The 17,701-nt window shown below is 30.4% G+C and overlaps 1 long non-coding RNA gene across 1 annotated transcript; it reads left to right on the top strand.

Annotated features, from left to right (window-relative positions):
* Positions 1–2,305: 2,305 nt before the first annotated feature.
* On the top strand, positions 2,306–4,464 carry LOC135135359 (uncharacterized). Its single transcript, XR_010281514.1, has 4 exons — positions 2,306–3,154; positions 3,205–3,343; positions 3,395–3,833; positions 3,884–4,464. It is a non-coding gene; the product is annotated as an uncharacterized LOC135135359 (long non-coding RNA).
* Positions 4,465–17,701: the final 13,237 nt, after the last annotated feature.

Here is a 17,701-nt window from a genome sequence, read left to right as displayed (position 1 = left end):
TCATAAAAATATTTTTTTATTCAAAGTTAAAGTGATAATTTAAATTTTTTAAGTAGTATAAATAAAAACAAATAATTGGCTGAATGTTTAACCATCTAACCTAAAATTACTTTCTTCTTTTGTAGACTTTGGCCTCACAGAATCGTAGAAAACAACTTTCAAACTTACAACCCAAGCTAAAATTAACTTAATAGCAGTTATTTTAATAACAGATAAGAGAAATAAACCTAAAAGAAAAAGTCATAATTGTGTTATTAATTGTGAAGTAACTATTAAAAAAATCTAAAGATTGTGATGCCAAAAGTTACTTTAAATCAAATAATGGCTTTCATCCATAGAAACTTTTGGCCTCATAATTTCGGACTCATGTGCTAACATATCTTAAAGTACTAGGAACATGATTAAATCTAAAATCGGAAACCCAAAATTTGGTCAAATCGAGGCAGTAAAATTCATGTGAGGCAATATTCGGTGCTATATATTCAGGCACACCCCCAAGTGTAAAGATTCAGATTTTTTCCATAAGACGAAACATTTTCTATGAGGTTAAGACAAATATTGGTGGATTGAGAAATAAATCTAAGAAATAAATTCATAATGATGTTGTTAAGTGTAAAATACCTATGAAAAAAGATCTAAAGACTGTGATGCCAAAAGTTACTTTAAGTCAAATAATAGTTTTCATCCATAGCAACATTTAGCCTCATAATTGCATGTTAGGTAACTTTCGGACTCGTGCGCTTCGTATATGTGAAAACAGGTAATTAACCCATCATTCCGGGCACAATTTTGTTTTTGGAACGAAGTACTAGATTAATAAATTTAAAATTGGAAACCCGAAATTTCAACACAAGCCGGTGAAATTCATGAGGTGTATTATTTCACGATATGGATTCGTAAAATTTAAGGCACAATCTCAACATTCAAATTGTAATTGATAGACTCCGGCTTTATCTAGTTAAGTAATTTTATCTTTGTTGTTCAGTAACTGATTTCTGGTTGAATTAATTTTTATAAATCAAATATTAACATTTTTATTCACTCTATTTAGTATGTTTTTAATTTTGTAAGATAATGTTTCAATAAAATCCAGAAAATAATATCTACCTATGTCTTCCTTAGTATCATGGTCCGTTTTGAACAACGAGCAACATTGTTTTTTTTTAATTTTGTATCTTATTTTGTCAATTAGATTGTGGATTAATTTTACTTTAAAGTCATTATTTATTGCAATTTGTTTTATGGACTGAAGTTCTTTATTATAGTTTTCATGGTTTAGATTAGAATTGAACAATATTTCAATTAAAGATGCAAAAGTTGATATTTTATGAATCCATAGGTGGTTGGAAGAATTGCAAATAATGTTGTCTGTGTATGTTTTATTGGCCCAATATCTTACAAAATTAAAAACATTCTTGGAGAAATATTAAACACGAGAGGCCAAAAGTTGCTATAAACGAAGTCATTCTTTTCATCTTTAGTACACTTTGACCCCATATGGATTCATACAAAACAACTTTCAGGCTCACAGTCCAAGGGGACATTAAATTAGTAACCCTTGTTTTAAGAATACCAAATCGTCTTTCAAATATCGGCGGATTGAGAAATCAATAAATCAAAGGGACAGATTTATAATTATGTTGTTTACTGTGGAGTATCTACGAAAAAAATCCAAAGACTGTGATTCCAAAAGTTAATTTAAATCAAATAATAGTTTTTATCCATAGCAACATTTGGGTTCATAATTACTGCTCCATTAAAATATTAAACTGGTTTTTCAAATTTCGCTTGTTTCTTGGATAAAATAATATAAAATACGAGAGGCCAAAAATTGCTACAAATGTAATTAATGATTATAAAAGAGTATAAGTAATTATTTTCATCTTTAGTACACTTTTGTCACACAAATTCATACAAAACAACTTTCAGGTTCACAACTCAAGCTAAAGTTAAATTAATTGTCGTTGTTTTAAGATTATCAAATTGTGATTCAAATACCGGAAGAAAGAAAAACAAATCTAAGAAACAATTTCATGGTGATACTATTAACTGTAAAGTACCCATGAAAAAAATCTAAAGAATGCGATATCAAAAGTTACTTTATATCAAATAATACATTTCATGCATAGTAACATTTGATCTTATAATTACATGTTTCGGAATAATGAGCTTCATATCTATCATTTCAAGTACAATTTTTGTTTTTGGAAATGAAATTCCAAGTGATTAGAAAATAAAACAGAAGCTCAAAAATGTATGGAAACGATGCATGACGTTCCAAGATATTAATTCCTAACATTTAAAGCACACCCTTAAGCAAATATCCAGATTGGCTCCATAAGTAGAAAAATAATTTAAGAGATTAACAAAAACTTGTACTGCTAATTGTAGAAGTGCCTGTACACACAACCATAAAAGTAAATTTCTTACTCCAACTTAAACTGGTATTTTAAAATTGACATGTACGCCTTTCTTGGAGAAATATAAAAAGAGAGGTTAAAAGCTGCTAAAAAATAGTAATGTTTCTTTTTTCGAAATCGCGCAGTAATGTGCTTTTTCTATGTTCAAAAATCGGCACAGAAATTAAATGCGGTGTTGTCATATTAGTATTATCTACCTCCACAATTACATTTTACAAGGTTATAAATTGTTTTTCGGTTTAGCAGTAATTCTATACTCTTTGATAACCCTTTTTATTAGTTATTAGAAACACATCCGGTTTATTAATTTTATAAATATAATTTATTAACTAAATTTGCGCGTAATCTCGCAACGTCGCAACCTTGCATGGCAACAGCGGATTTCTTGAAGTGCAGCGACATTCTATGGCAGCGAACAATGTGTATCCACATAACCTGTAATAAGTTTTTGTTCGGTGCAGAAACAACCATGGAAAACATTATATGGAGAATATCTCATTTTGCATACGAGTATTTCGCTGAAAAAGAAAATTCTGTGAAATCAACATTTTGGGCTACATAGTCGTTGTTAAAGTCAACTCTGTTAATATAAAACAGCATAGATATAATCTAAGTACACCAAGTTCTCAAGCAAAAAATATAGGTTATGTTTCCCAGAAATCAAATATATTTACAAGAGAAAACTTACGAAAATTTTTAACAGAGGCCCGTGATTAATGTACCTAATGTCAAAGGTAATCTCAAAGAAGGTCAATCACATTGTCTATAAAACATAATGTTTTAGGTATATTTTTTATTCGAAGTTGTAGGAGTATGCGGAAAGGAAGAATTTGAACAATTTTCTTGTATCTACATAACCTATAATAAGCTTTTATTATTATTACAGAACAGATTATTAGCTTACATGCCCATTTTAAATGAAAGTATGAAGCATACCTCTTATTTTTCGGCACTTTTAATATTTTTGCTTGCAGAAAGATCTGTAGCAATTGCAAAATAGAGATGGATAGCAATAATAACAAGCAGTTTACATGCATTCGACCGAACTTGCAAAAACTGGCAGATAATATATCAAATTTATTACCTAAAAACTCAGCCACAGTTTATGAAAAGCGGTATGAATTTTTTTTTTTTTTGCGCAGAAACAACCATGCAAAATATATGGAGAACACCTCATTGCATACGAGTATTTCGCTGAAAAAGCAAATTCTGTGAAATCTTTAACACTTTGGGCTGCATAGTCGTAGTTAAAGTCAACTCTGTTAATAAAAAACAGCATAGATATATCTAAGTACACCAAGTTTTCAAGCAAAAAATATAGGTTACATTGCCAAGAAATCAAATATATTTACAAGAGAAGACTTACCAAAATTTTTAACAGAAGCCCGTGATTAAATGTACATGATGTTAAAGGTGATCTCAAACAAGGTCAATCACATTGTCTATAAATCATTATGTTTTAGGTTTATTTTTTATTAGAAGTTGTAGGAGCATGTGGAATGGATAAATTGAAAAATAATGACGGCATTCAAGACAAAAACGATACGCTAATAATTAAAATTCCAACGTCTAAAACTGGCAAAGCACGAGAATTTACAAATATGTGTAAAAATATTTATCCAATTGAAATATAGTAAAAATACCTAATTTTAAGACCGCACCATACACCAGACAAATCATTATTTATACATTACATTTGGATAGTGAATGCAGCAGCTGCTGCATTGTACAAATATACCTGCAAACACACTGTAACAAATTATGCAGACACCTCTTTTGACTAAAAGATATATATTTAACTTTATCCATACGTTGTCAACTTTGTTAATAATTGCAATCTCTAACTTCATAAGAAATATGAATAATCTACTTTGGTGTTTTATAGTAGTATTAAATGTTCATAGAATATAATTGCACTTACTACGAAGTAAGCTTTCCTAGTTTTAAGTTGTTTTCTTTTCTCTTTGATTATCTTAATTTCTTCAGCCTCTATGTGGCTGTTTTAATTCCAAAAAATTGTTTCTGAATAAACTGATTCATACCACTTTTTCTTTCTTTTACTCGAAAACAGTTTAAACTATAACTCCAAATATTTACCTACTTTACAACGTGTCAAGCATTCGGTTGTTGTAAATGATGCAACCATAAATACAAATTTGAACACTGATATGACAGGTTTGAGGCTAGGATGTGGTTTTCATATACTCCCATTACTTGTTGCCTAAATCTGGCGCGAGGCCAAAAGTTATTATTGACGTATATATATATATATATAATATGAATATTGTTTACTTTTCGGACAAAATCTTTTCTATGACTTATACAATCGAATTATAGTTGTCACCATTCCTTCTTTATACTTTTTTACGGCTCGTATTTTCTTATCCATTTTTTACAGCCTACTAGGAAGTAACTGCAATACTACAATATTTTAACAAAAAGAAAAATTTTAGAAAAAAAAATATCGAAAAAACTTCTGTTGTATTATTCGAATCTTCGATTAACTATACATCAATTTAAATTGATGAGGCAGAAAACAACCATCTTCTAGCTCATTAAATAAATGTTGCAGTTATTTTCGTCGATTATTGTTTATTTCTAGCGTCGCGGCAATGTTTATTTTGGGTGCTTAGCGAATATATTTCTCGCAGGATCTTCCTCTACTTGACTAATTCCTGTACGCCCCCAGGTATATGGTCGGTCTTAGCGAAAGGGGATGGACATGAAAGGAGATTAGAGTTTCTACAAATAAACCTGCGCCACAGAAACTGTTTAGACGCGATGGCACAAAATAATAATAATAGTACGAGAAACTAGTGAGACCGAGTTTCCGCTTTCAAGAAATCTTTCATGATATAAGACGCAGTGGTCGGACAAAACAACCATCTTCGTCCGCGCGAGACTTCAATGGAAACAAAAGAAATGAGCTCTCACGGAGACGCCAAGTTTCTTTCAAAACTTTTTGGGATATCAGTTTTATTAAGTTATATTCAGCGTTATGTCTATAAAAGCTTTATTCTCGGTGCTTTTAGCATCATCCCGCAAGTATTAAATTCTGGTTGTGGCTGAAAGGATTATGGAAAAAACTGACACACCCGTTATTATTCCTTCGCGTTATAGGGGAGGAATTTAATTATGAAGACAAAGGGGGTTAATGGGAAGGTCTACTAAAAAGTGGATAAATTTCGTTCACGCAAGTTGCGTATCACTGATTTTAAGCGATCTAGTCGATAGTTTATAGAAAAATTTGAAAGTAAGAAAACATTAAAATTTAAGCTGTCCAAGATAGACATATCCATCTTAAAGTTTTCAGTATCAATTTTATTCTAGTACATAATTTCTTATTCGAGTAAATTAAAAACTGAAATTGTTAAAAATTACTAAACAACACTATGTAAAAAGCATAGCTTTCTTTACAATCGAACCCACGCGTTTCAGACTGCGAACTTTAGTAAATACAACCTCAACTCTCATTTAAATGTTCACATGATTTATTTATTTTCATTAGAGTGAACTTTTGACCTCCCAGTGGGTGTAGATTCCAGCTTAGGCGTTTTAATGAACCAGTATCCAATTTATTTAGACCCCATTTTGTTATTATTTCATCTTAATATTTTTCCTGATCCAAACTTTTTATCAAAGTCAAGTGTATGCGACAAGGCCTTGTTATGCTACCAAAAAATATTTCGTTATTATTTTAGAAATATTGTTAATAACCTAACCTTTCCAACGTAAGACAAAGAACGCGCTTTATTTTAAAACACTATTGCTCCGATTCCAATTTAATTTAAGGTTTAAAATGATATAAAAGATAAATATAAGTATCATCTCCTAAACTTTATCTGCTCTACATTCATCAGAACTGTTTTTTGTACAAAAAAAAATTCATCGAGTGGAGGCTTCGGCTTCTAAACTTTCCCAAAATCATACAGTTTCATATTTCATTCTACTAAATTTTTCAAAATGTGTGTTGTAACAGGACAAAATCAGCCCTTGCAAGGCAACACTTTAAATTGTGCTGCAATTCGTAACATACGTTTTGTCGTCAGATTTTGCAAATTTTAATTTTTATGATAACCCCTATACGATAAAATAAGATACGTATTTCGAGTAAAAATTCAAGGCCAATTTATAAACCACAAGGCAGAAGTACGAATTTTATAAAATTTAAGTACGATTTAGGTACTATGCAAAATTTTGAGACATCATCAAATAATTGGAAGGGGAAGATAAAATCAATTTTAATTACTGTTTTACCATTTCACGACATTTGTAAAATACCTATAAAATTTCGCAACAATCACTTCAGTAGTTTCGAAGATTATGTATCAACACAGTCGGACACGGACGAAAGGAAACGGAAGACTAATGGAAAATTTTGTTTCATTTCGAGAAATATTGTGATAAATAGCAAATTTCTGTATGCTTGACGTCTCACAATTCGCAGTATCCAAAAATGCAAGTTTCCCATCTTCACCTGTTTATCTATCTTTGTTTGTCTCTTGATTAAAGTATAAAAATTATAAAATACATCTTAAACTAAAAAACACATTTTAAAATAAGTACGGTATTCGTTAACTTTAAAAGACATGCAAATAATTTTAGAGGTTCCTAAAACGATTTAATAAAACCGACATTAAAGTAGAACTACTTTATGTTCAGTGAAATAACTACAGTTTTGAAACAGCTTTCGTAATTGAAAATACAACGATAAATGAAATTAGTGTTTGAACTCGAACACCCAGCTTAAAGAACGTAACACTTGAAAAATACCTTCTTTTAGTGTCAGCTCATGTTAGCGGTTCCTTTTCAAGCAAGCGATCTCAAAAAACTCCCAGTCCCATTTAATTTTGATGAGGAAGCTGCAACCGTTTATGGAGTCGTTTCGTGTTAGTTCGTAAATCTCGCCTAATAAAGATCTAAGCTCGGTAGAAAATTGTGAAACATTTTATTGCACGACAGTGGAAAGTTTAAAGTATCTCGAATGTGTTCCTGAGCGAAGAAATGACTTGCGGAGGCAATCAGGATTTGTGTTTAAAAGGAGAGCATTTTCCTAAAACGTCCGTTCGTGTTGGCGGTATTCAAAGCCAGTCAACCAGAGATCGTAGCAGGCCATGAAAGAGACGCACCATTACCACTGGTGGGGCGTCCCGTGACTGCGACATGGGTCAAGCAGAGGGCGAATATTCGCTTTACGCCCCTGAACACGGACCTTAAAGGGTCATTAAGTAATGAAGTCCAGAAAAAGTGCTAAAGAGCCAAAACCTGCAGATTAGTTTTGGGACCGCCGCCCCCAAACACCAACGTCGACTAATTTATTTTATTTGGTTAAATTAAACGCGCAATCAACTTAATGTGGTCGCTTTTACCCAGTTTGACACTCATAGGCGTTTAAAAGCGTTTTTCTCCCGCTCTATAAGCGAATAAGAATTATAATTTCCCTACGAGTGTTTTATGGCTCTTCGGTATTAAAAACGGATGCGTTGGATTTACTCCCATCTAAATCCACTAAAATTTACCGAATATACGTATTTTATGTTTACTGCTCACTTAAATATCAAATGGGGCATCTGAGGACCAAAGTATTCTAAAAAGAACATTTTCTTACCAGTAATTGTCGTTTTAAAGACACTAATTAATTTTATTTAAATTCGTGTTTAACTCAACTTTGAGAAGACGCCATTTTAAAATCTTAATTGTGAGTGACACAAAATTACGTTTTGTTTTTACAAGATTAAAATCGTTTTTTCTGCAATCAACAGTATTTTGTTGTCTTTCTATACGAAAACGTGAAAAAGACGAGAAATAAAGAATTAATTATTAAAACGTTCCAAAAATATAACTAAAAAATTAAAAAAAAATCCTTTTCATTTTTTTTTCCAATTGCGATAGCTAAGCAGAAAAAAAATAAATTTAACTAACATAGGATATATTTGTAATCCTTTTAAAAGAACACAATTCTATCACAACTTCTGATTCAAACTAGAGGTTCTAAAATTAAAAAGTTTCGAAAGTTCTGAATATCCATATAATTATTAAAATGTTTAAACGCAAACCAAACTTCAAGTTTCGTTTCGCAATGTTTTGGAGCCGAACTCCACTAATACAATACGTGTAATCATTCTTGAAGATTAAGTACATAGTTAGAAAATTTTCTTGACATTCTTTGCATGCTTTTCGTGAGATTTTACGATTACCTTTTGGTGGAGGCGCCAGGTAAATTAACGAGAATTTTTGGAAAGTAATTGCTTTCATTTTTCCTACTTTATTGTCATTTTAATTTACTGCGTTAAACTCTTACACACACTTTTGAGGAAAACAAAACACAGAAAAATCCATAAATGATTTAAAGTAATTATTTTTTTCCATAAACACCGAATAGAAAATTCTAAAACCCAATTAAAATACGATAATATGGGGGAATAGTAAATTCACATGTATAAAAGATTAAGGTAATAATTGAAAAATAATTTATACTATTCCCTTATTTAAGGAACGTAAATGCACGGCGCTAAACGATGTTTTAATCATAGTTTCATAATCTGTGGCTTTGCACTCATTAAACACAGGTCGAAGATACGTTCGAGCTCATTAATCACGTTTTGAGTGTGCCCGGTTCATTAAACACGGCTTGGCTAAAAAGAACTTGAAATCGAACTACCTTTGAACAGTTTATTCTTGTCACTAGTTGTCATTTCAAACCGGTAACTGGCATCGTTCAAATAAAGAGCAATATTTAATATGTGTTAACGAAGCTGTAGAAAAAGCATAGTATGTAACACGTTTATAAGCTTCTGTGGACACTCCTTTTTAAATAATCGCTTCGCTCCGATTGTGTTTAAGTAAACTCGTGACCAAAGAGGCGTTTATAAAACTTGTTACATAACACACTATTAAATACACAACATATTGTCCAACGAAATTAAAAATTTTCCTATACGGCAAAGTAAAATTTTATTTAAAATAAAATAATATGTTTAATAACTACTCCTACAATTTATCGTAGACTAAAAAACTGACTGCTATGAAATTTTCTACGGACTTTACTGTTATTGCGAATTTATTTGTACAGCCTTTCCAAAAACTCGATTACATCATATCAAAATTTCATCAAATTAATCTCATTTAAAATGGTAAGTATAATAGCTTCTTATACGGAGTTTCTCCATACACTCTATTTTTACTTTCCAAGCGTGAGCTGAGGAAGTATTGTAATAGGGTCCATGGGACAAATAGATACTTTCATGTTTTCTAGTAGTATGTCTCCGTCAGTCTGTCATCTGTCTGTATCAATTTTTATTAGACAGATGATCTCCAAAACTACAGGACCGATTGTTGCCAAATTTTACGTGTATGTAATATGTAAGGAATATCGTGTAAATGGTAAAACGCTAACGAAAATTTAGCTAATCTTCCTCACTTATACTGTGATAGTGCCTTTTAAATTTTATAAAATAATATACTCCTGTAGTTGTAGTTTATGAACTCACCTTAAGTTTGTCCGCTAGGCATTCAGATTTTCGTTAAATATCCAAATTGATTAACAATCTTTTATACTAATAATTAAGAGTGATTACAATCACCAGTGGCGTATCGATTAGAGTGCCCTAAACTTTCCCAAAATCAAATTTTATAATTTTACGACTTATCTTATCTCATCTTCCTGAAATTCCGTTAGTATAATACAATTTTTTTGTTATTAATATTACACTGCACTTTCCAAAAGTAGTTTATGCATGGGTCAGTTGCGCGCAAACTGCTTGAGACATAGGGGACAGTTGCGCGCAGCAGTCAGAAAGATTTGTATATAATTTAAAGTGTTAATACCATAAACAGTTGCTGCCTGTCGTAGTCAGGGTTGCCAACTTACAAATAATTTTCTTACTAGAGAAATTCTGTGGTGATTTTTTTAAAAGCCGGATAATTTCGGACATTTTATGAATAAAACACCGAATACAAAAATTTTATCTCAATTTTACTTCGAGTCAAATTTTACTCAATTTGATGTTTGAGAATAATTCCTTTATGCAACACTCGTCGTAGTATTAATAATTAAATATGTATAGTTACGCCCACAGAAAAATATACCACGTAGACCTAATAAAGTTTTAGTTTTTATTTATTTTTTATTTTTTTCATATCACTACCAATTTGAATGTACGCTTTTGATTTGAAAAACGGAATAGCGACTTTGTCAAAATTATTTGATTTGTTAATTAAACCCTTTTTTTTAATTTAGAAGAGTTTATCAAACCTAGTGGAAAGCTGAAAATAATTTTATTCCTCTTAAATTTTCTACCACCAATGGGTTCATCTTGTCAAAAATAAAACAGTATGTTCAGAAATTATTTTATTCTTTTACAAATCTACAAAACACTTTTTACAAAAGTAGATCGGTTAATCATTTTTTGTCACTGAAACTTATGGGAACTAAAATGTATCTATTGCGATCAAGTGTCCTATACCTTTTTTGGGGGTTTAAACCGGCCACATGGGTTAAACTAAACGTGGCGCGCAAGTGACCAACACCTGTTTATTTATTCCTACGAAAAAGTTGGTGACCTTATGCTATGCTTACATTTTAAGTGAGTTTTTCCATAATACAATTTTGTAATGACGTCGTCAACATTTTAGCAACAACACAAAATGGGGTGTACCGTTCTTGATTTGATGAATAAAATAGGTTGTCTCAATAATTAACTTTTTTAAATCACCCTGTATAAGTAATTCTAAACATATGAGTGCATTGATAAACTACAAGTGTTTAGTGATAATATTTTGCATATTTTAGATAGGATTTATTCGGCAAAGTTTTGAGATGACGTCATCAATGTTAGAGGGGATAAACTGATAAATTTTGATACCATGCTTACGATAACCTTGCAAAATGTATAATTTTGATTTTTTTCCAAATGATAAACGAATTCATAAACCACAAGTGTAGGAGTATATTATTTTATGAAATTTAAATAAGATACTAGTGTAAATTTTGGAGATAACGTCATTCCATTGGTGGTGGGGATGATAAGACAAATTTACACAATATTCCTAACGTGCAGAACAGTAACATTTAACCTAAAAAAGTAAACACGTTGAAAATTGGTGTTATCAACGGCATGACTTTTTACTCTAAAGCCTTCCTAGATTAGAACTTATCCACGTTATAAACAATTATAGGACTTACAACCGTTTTAAATTTAGCTAAGTTAAATATCTTCTAAGAACAATTAAAAAATAAATAAATGAACTAAATTATTTGCTGCTGATGGAATTTTATTAACAGTGGTATTATTATTTATTAGACATTATAACATTAGAAAATGCCAAAAATTCTGCCCATCAACATAATTATTAAAGTTTCAAAGCAAACTAAAGTTCAAATTTCATTTAATCAGCACAAATCTTTAATTTTACGTGTACATAGATTTATTGAATCCCATCTTAGAGATTAACTAGTTACAAAATTTTCTTTACACTCCTTGTAATGGAATTACGTGGTTTGCGTAAAAAGGCCACTATGTAAAGATGCCATACGCCAGAATAGGACTAACCAAGTAATAGTTAACTTACGAATAGCAGCAAGTCGGTCATAAAGTTATCCGCTTGCTTTGGGAATCCACTTGCAAACTTACGAATAATGTAATCAATGCGATTGTTAAAACGAAGTTTTCAGTAAAAAAATATACTTAACTATTTGAAAAATCAGGTTATTGATATTGTTATAAAATGTGATTTATTTGTGACGTCACCCCCTTATATAATATTAGCATGTCAAGTGTCAAAAAAAATTATTAAATTTTTTAAAGAGCCCCTTGTACAAATACCTTGAACGTATTAAATTTAATGTAAAAAGTTTTAAGCTAGCATTAATTTTTTACATTTCCGATAAATTACAAGGATAAAATACAGTTACAATCCCTTAAATGTGTAATTTAATACGTTATTTTATTTCTATTTATTTTATCTTATAGTTTTGTATTTATTTCCGGCGTTATTGCGCACCTGGTACATATCTAATCACCCGAAGTTCTGTGTAGGTTAGGAACAGGTGCAGCTTTCAGAATGACGATTTGAACAGACGTATAAAGCAGCACGTGAAGTGGCTTATATTAAAACAAAGTTAGATCTTACGACTGAGAAAATAACCGCGACATAACCATAATAAGCTCCTTTCGTCATAAGATAAAAGCTCTGCGTTAATAAAACTAACAAAGCGCTCTGGCCTCATTCGAATGAGACGTAAAAGCTGCTTAGCAAATGAAGTTGCCATAGCTATAATGCACAACTGCATAAATCATTAAAAATTCATTAGGGAACTGTAGGAAGAAGAGCTCCTCCATCGAGGACAATGTGCAACTTAACAAAACGTCAGTTAAACGAAGTTTAATTAGTTAGATTTATTAAGTACCGTAATATTCTTGTTTTTAACCATACTCGTTCTCTACTAAACGTAGTGTAATAACGTGAGAGAAACTAATGAAGACTTAATCACTGAATATAAAGATTAAACCTTATTAAATTCTGCTAGATATGCTTTTAATTGCCTCAGCATCTGGTTCAAGTTTTAATATTCATATTATGCTAAATTAGTTTCATAGATTCGCGCTTCCTTTGTATTTAACAACACACGATAAACAATCTTTGTTTGCTACTACTTTTCATCGAGTTTGTATGTTTTTTAAGATATTGACACTGGGAAATTTAATTTTCTGTGATGATGTAATTTTGTTTCATGCATATAGTTTATGTTTATCGCAGTACAGAGGGTCTCGTGTAAACACACGTTTAATATAACAGTTAATGTTTGCGAGGGGAGTTATTTATAATGTTACACATACATGAGCAGCGTCCACTTTCATTAATTGTTTTAAAATGTAATTAATTTTGCTCAAACCGATGCACTCAAATTACATTTACCCTGAATTATGAACTGAATAAGTTCATTAAGCCACTTTCATCATTATTCCAACAGGCCAACGCTTCGGATAATAGCACAACGTCAAAAGGTCTAATATATTTACAAAAATATATACAAGGCCACAGACATTTGTTTGCACACATTTCACGTTAGGGTGATTAATTGTGTTACACTTGGAATAAAACTGACGACTCCCACCAACAATTTGGTAACGTCATCTCAAAATTTTGCTAACGAATCGTATAAAGAAAAAAGAAGTGGCCCATGGGGAAGGCGATTTCTTTTTTCTAACACTGTGACTGTTATTATCTATTTTTTTTGAAACTGGATTTGTTTGATTGTACTTCAGAGACAAGTGAAGTTCCGTCTTTAAAATTTTCTCGATAAAGTACGAAAAAATGGGTCCGTAGTTGCCGTTTGTCCATCCGTCCGTTTGTCTGTCTGTCTGTCCGTCGTCTGTATCGATTTTTGTCAGACAAATAATCCTCGAAACTACTGGACCGATTGTTGTTAAATTTTATGTGTATATTATGAATTTCATGTAGATCATGTAAAACACTAACCAAACTTTGTCTAATCATCCCCACCAATAATGTGATGACGTCACCTCAAAATTATATATGGTTAATAGACTTTAAATTGTATAAAATAACATAGTCCTACACGTGTTGTTTATGAATCCGTGTTGAGTTTTTACTTGAAACGTCCAGATTTTAGGAGAAAAAAAAACAAAATTTTATAACATATTGCAGTTTAATTTTAAATCTGCAAAAACGAATGCGTTCAAATCTCGCAGACGTTTTAAAATTGTCATAAGCATAATAAATGTTTAATCAAAATAGGAATATTTGTTTCTACCCCAAAAAATTGATGACGTCATCTCAAGTTTTTTCCCAAATAAATCCTATCTAAAATGTGCGAAATATCATGACTCTATATTTGTGATTTATTTTTGCATTAATATTTTTCAGATTTACTTATACAGAGACTCAAAAAATTAATGAATGAGTCAATGTATTTCAGAAACTGAAAAACCGAATGCTTTGAAATCTTACAGACGTTTTAAAGCTATTGTAAGCACGGTAAATTTTTAATCAAAATATATCCACTTATCCCCCCAAAAAATTGATGACGTCATCTCAAAATTTACCGAATAAATAATCTTCGATAATTTTTTTTTCCATAATAATAAAATGATATTAATTTAGATGTATTAAACATCAAATTGCAGCTTTCTCTATTTTGTAAGCCCCTGAAAACAATTCAATCAAACAAAAAAATATAACAGATCGATATGAAACATTATAGATTGACTCCTCACCGTAACAAAATAACGTATTTTAAAAGCCCCTGCCACAGTAAATATTTATTGGTAGTACAATTTATTTAAATAATAATGTCTTTTTTAAAATCAAAATACACCATAAATTATTTATTATATGTATGTATATTATTACTGGAAAATTAGTGATAGATAAGTCCGGACATTTATTTAAAAAAATGTGTTTGAATTCACCACGGTTTGAGTAGTTATTTCTAGTCCATGGTAGATTAAAAATGTCCATTCTATTTTATTATTACTACAAATTCATTATAATATTTTTAATGTATATTTTGCGTTGTTAGTAATAAAACTACATAGGCATTGTTTAACACTTATCAGCAGCTAAGATTACTACTGATCCCAGAAAGGAAGTGTTTAATAAAAGCTATACGTCCAGTCGCTTTAAGTTTCCATGTCAGGATTGTTTGAAATTTAAACCATAATCGCAGTCAGGACAAACCTACGTACATTTTTTAGCGATATATTTTTTACAAATACTCGTAGCTAAAATAAGTTTGTTTTATAGACGAACAGGATTTCTTTATTATTAAAATTTTGATGAACAATCTCATAAATTTTGGTTAACCTTTTACCATGTTTATAATAACCTTAAAACCTTTTCAAGAATTCAAAGCATTCGGTTTTGCAGTCGGATACGTACATGGAACAGAGATAATATATAATAAATTATCAATATGAAGTCAATAAAGAAAAACACGAATATTAAAAAACAATATAAAAACAATAAAATAACCGGGAACATGTATCATCATTTGAACAGAAGAAATGGTTATATTAATTTTTGCACATTTCATTCCGAAGTCTCGCCTGTGTAATTTTCAAATTATCAATATTGGTCAGTTTTTTCGATTGCTCACTGGAACAGGTTGATTTGTTAATAAAAAATTCTACTTCCCATTTAAACTCTACCCGCAATAAATGTATTAAATAAAAATTAATTATTGTTAAAAAAAAATCGCTCCGCTGTTTGGTTTAAAATATATATGTATTATATCTCAAAAACTTCTCGTTTAGAATTAAAAATTTTTGGTAATCAACGCAGGGAATTTTGATCCTTATCCCACAGTCCCACAGTGAGGAGGCGGAACAGTTTAATACCCTCGCTGCTGGATACCGACAATACTTTTGCGTGCGATAGTAACTTTTGACAATTGCTTCATAGATCTTTCTTTAGCAAAATGGTTTATTAGTGAATGTTCTAACAAGTTATGCAGATACAAAGAAGAAAAATAAAAGAATTTTTGCCAATAAAATGTATAAAAATATACTTATAAAAGCATATTTACCTACCAACGGAAGAGCATTGAATTTTATTCACATTCTTAAAAAACTACAATTAAAACTGCACATATGAACAAGAGAAAAGCTTTATTTATTTTTTCTTAATAAAAACTTTATAACACTCAATAATATTGTGTCAACCTACTCCACTTTAGTAACGAGTTTGATCTACTATAGTGCATCATTTTTAGAGTTGCCTTATTTAGTAAAATTTACCTTTTTCTGGACACCGAAATTTTTTAGATAATTCAGTACACAGAGCAAGAATTTGGATAGTTAATTAATATTTAAAAAAATATAAATAAATGGATAAAGATTTATTTGTCCAACAAAATAATTCCATTTACAGGACAAATTAATTACACCTCTTAACAATAGAATAAAATTAATTAGGAGTATTACGTACAAACTGAATAGCCACACTTGCAAAATGTAATTAACAGATTTATATCATCCCAAGTTTAATTTTAATCATTTAGAATACAGAAAATGATTATTCTGCGTTGAAGGCCCATTGTCGGCAGCTTGTCATAAATGACGCAATTCAATTTTTGTCTTTTTTTAATACATTTTTTGAACAAAAATGGTCAAGTAAACAGTCCTTGTACGTTTAAAATCCATTTTGTCAATATATTACATACTTTCTGTTCTTTCATTTTAGTTTCGAATCATTTACTTTCTTTGCTGTATTTGTTTTAAGTAAATTTCATTATGTCTCATAGCTTACATTTTTTATTTTAATCCTACGTTGGCTCTTATTCATATTCCCAAATATTCATCTTTAAATAAATAGATGAGAACTTTTTATTTTCTTTTGGCATCCAGTCCATTTTATAGTCCAAAGTATCAAATCAATTAACATCATATGGAGATGAAAAATTGAATCGACGCCACGTTGACAATCGCTTATTTCAAAAGTACCGACACTGTACCTACTGGTACCATCTTCAGAGGTAATTTAGCATACAAAACATTGCTCTTAAAAACTTACCCAAAGAAAAACAAAAAACCGAAAACATTTGCATATTTATAAAAAAATTTACTAGAGAGTTTCCAAACATGTCCTGAGAAATTGAAGAGAAATAAACACGTGACCAAGTTAGAGTGAAGTAGTCTGACGAGTAGTTACAAAAGACGCTAAATATCAAACTATAAAGGACAAAATCAAAAAGGCACAACATATAATTTGAGTTATTTAAATAAAACCCCTAATATATTCTTATATAGAGTAATTTGTCTCTGTGTAGATTTTATGTGCATATTTTATTTTTCAAATTCTGATATGACATTGTCAAGTATTATTTCAGTTTTCCTGAAATTTTTGAACAAAAAATACAATAGGGTTCATTTTGATATCTCTGATAATATTCTATAGCCAGATAAAGGTTATGTATTATTATACAGTTTGTTTGTTATTTTAACAGATGCACCAAAAGATCGAGCGAAAGATAAAAAGTAGAGTAAGATACAATAATAAAATTATAGAATGTTCTGTTTCAAAAAACTGAGATATGACAATTAGAAAATTTTAATATTTTAGATTTTTTATACAGGGTTGTTCACGAGAAGCGCGTCGTCTAAAAAATTAAAAACACCACCCATAATGTGTAAACTTTTGATATTTAATAACACTATTTTTTAAAGTATTTAAAACATAGTTAAAAGTTTTAACACGACAGTTTCTGGCACCACGTCAATACTAATTGTGCTCAGGAAGTAAAAATTGACCAAATTATA

The sequence above is a fragment of the Zophobas morio genome, unplaced genomic scaffold (assembly GCF_036711695.1).
Source record: "Zophobas morio isolate AGI-343-1 ecotype UQ-CSIRO unplaced genomic scaffold, CSIRO_AGI_Zmor_V1 ptg000024l, whole genome shotgun sequence".
In the NCBI taxonomy this organism is placed as follows: domain Eukaryota; kingdom Metazoa; phylum Arthropoda; class Insecta; order Coleoptera; family Tenebrionidae; genus Zophobas; species Zophobas morio.
Note: the sequence above shows the minus strand (reverse complement) of the source record. Positions and strands in the feature narration are given on the sequence as shown.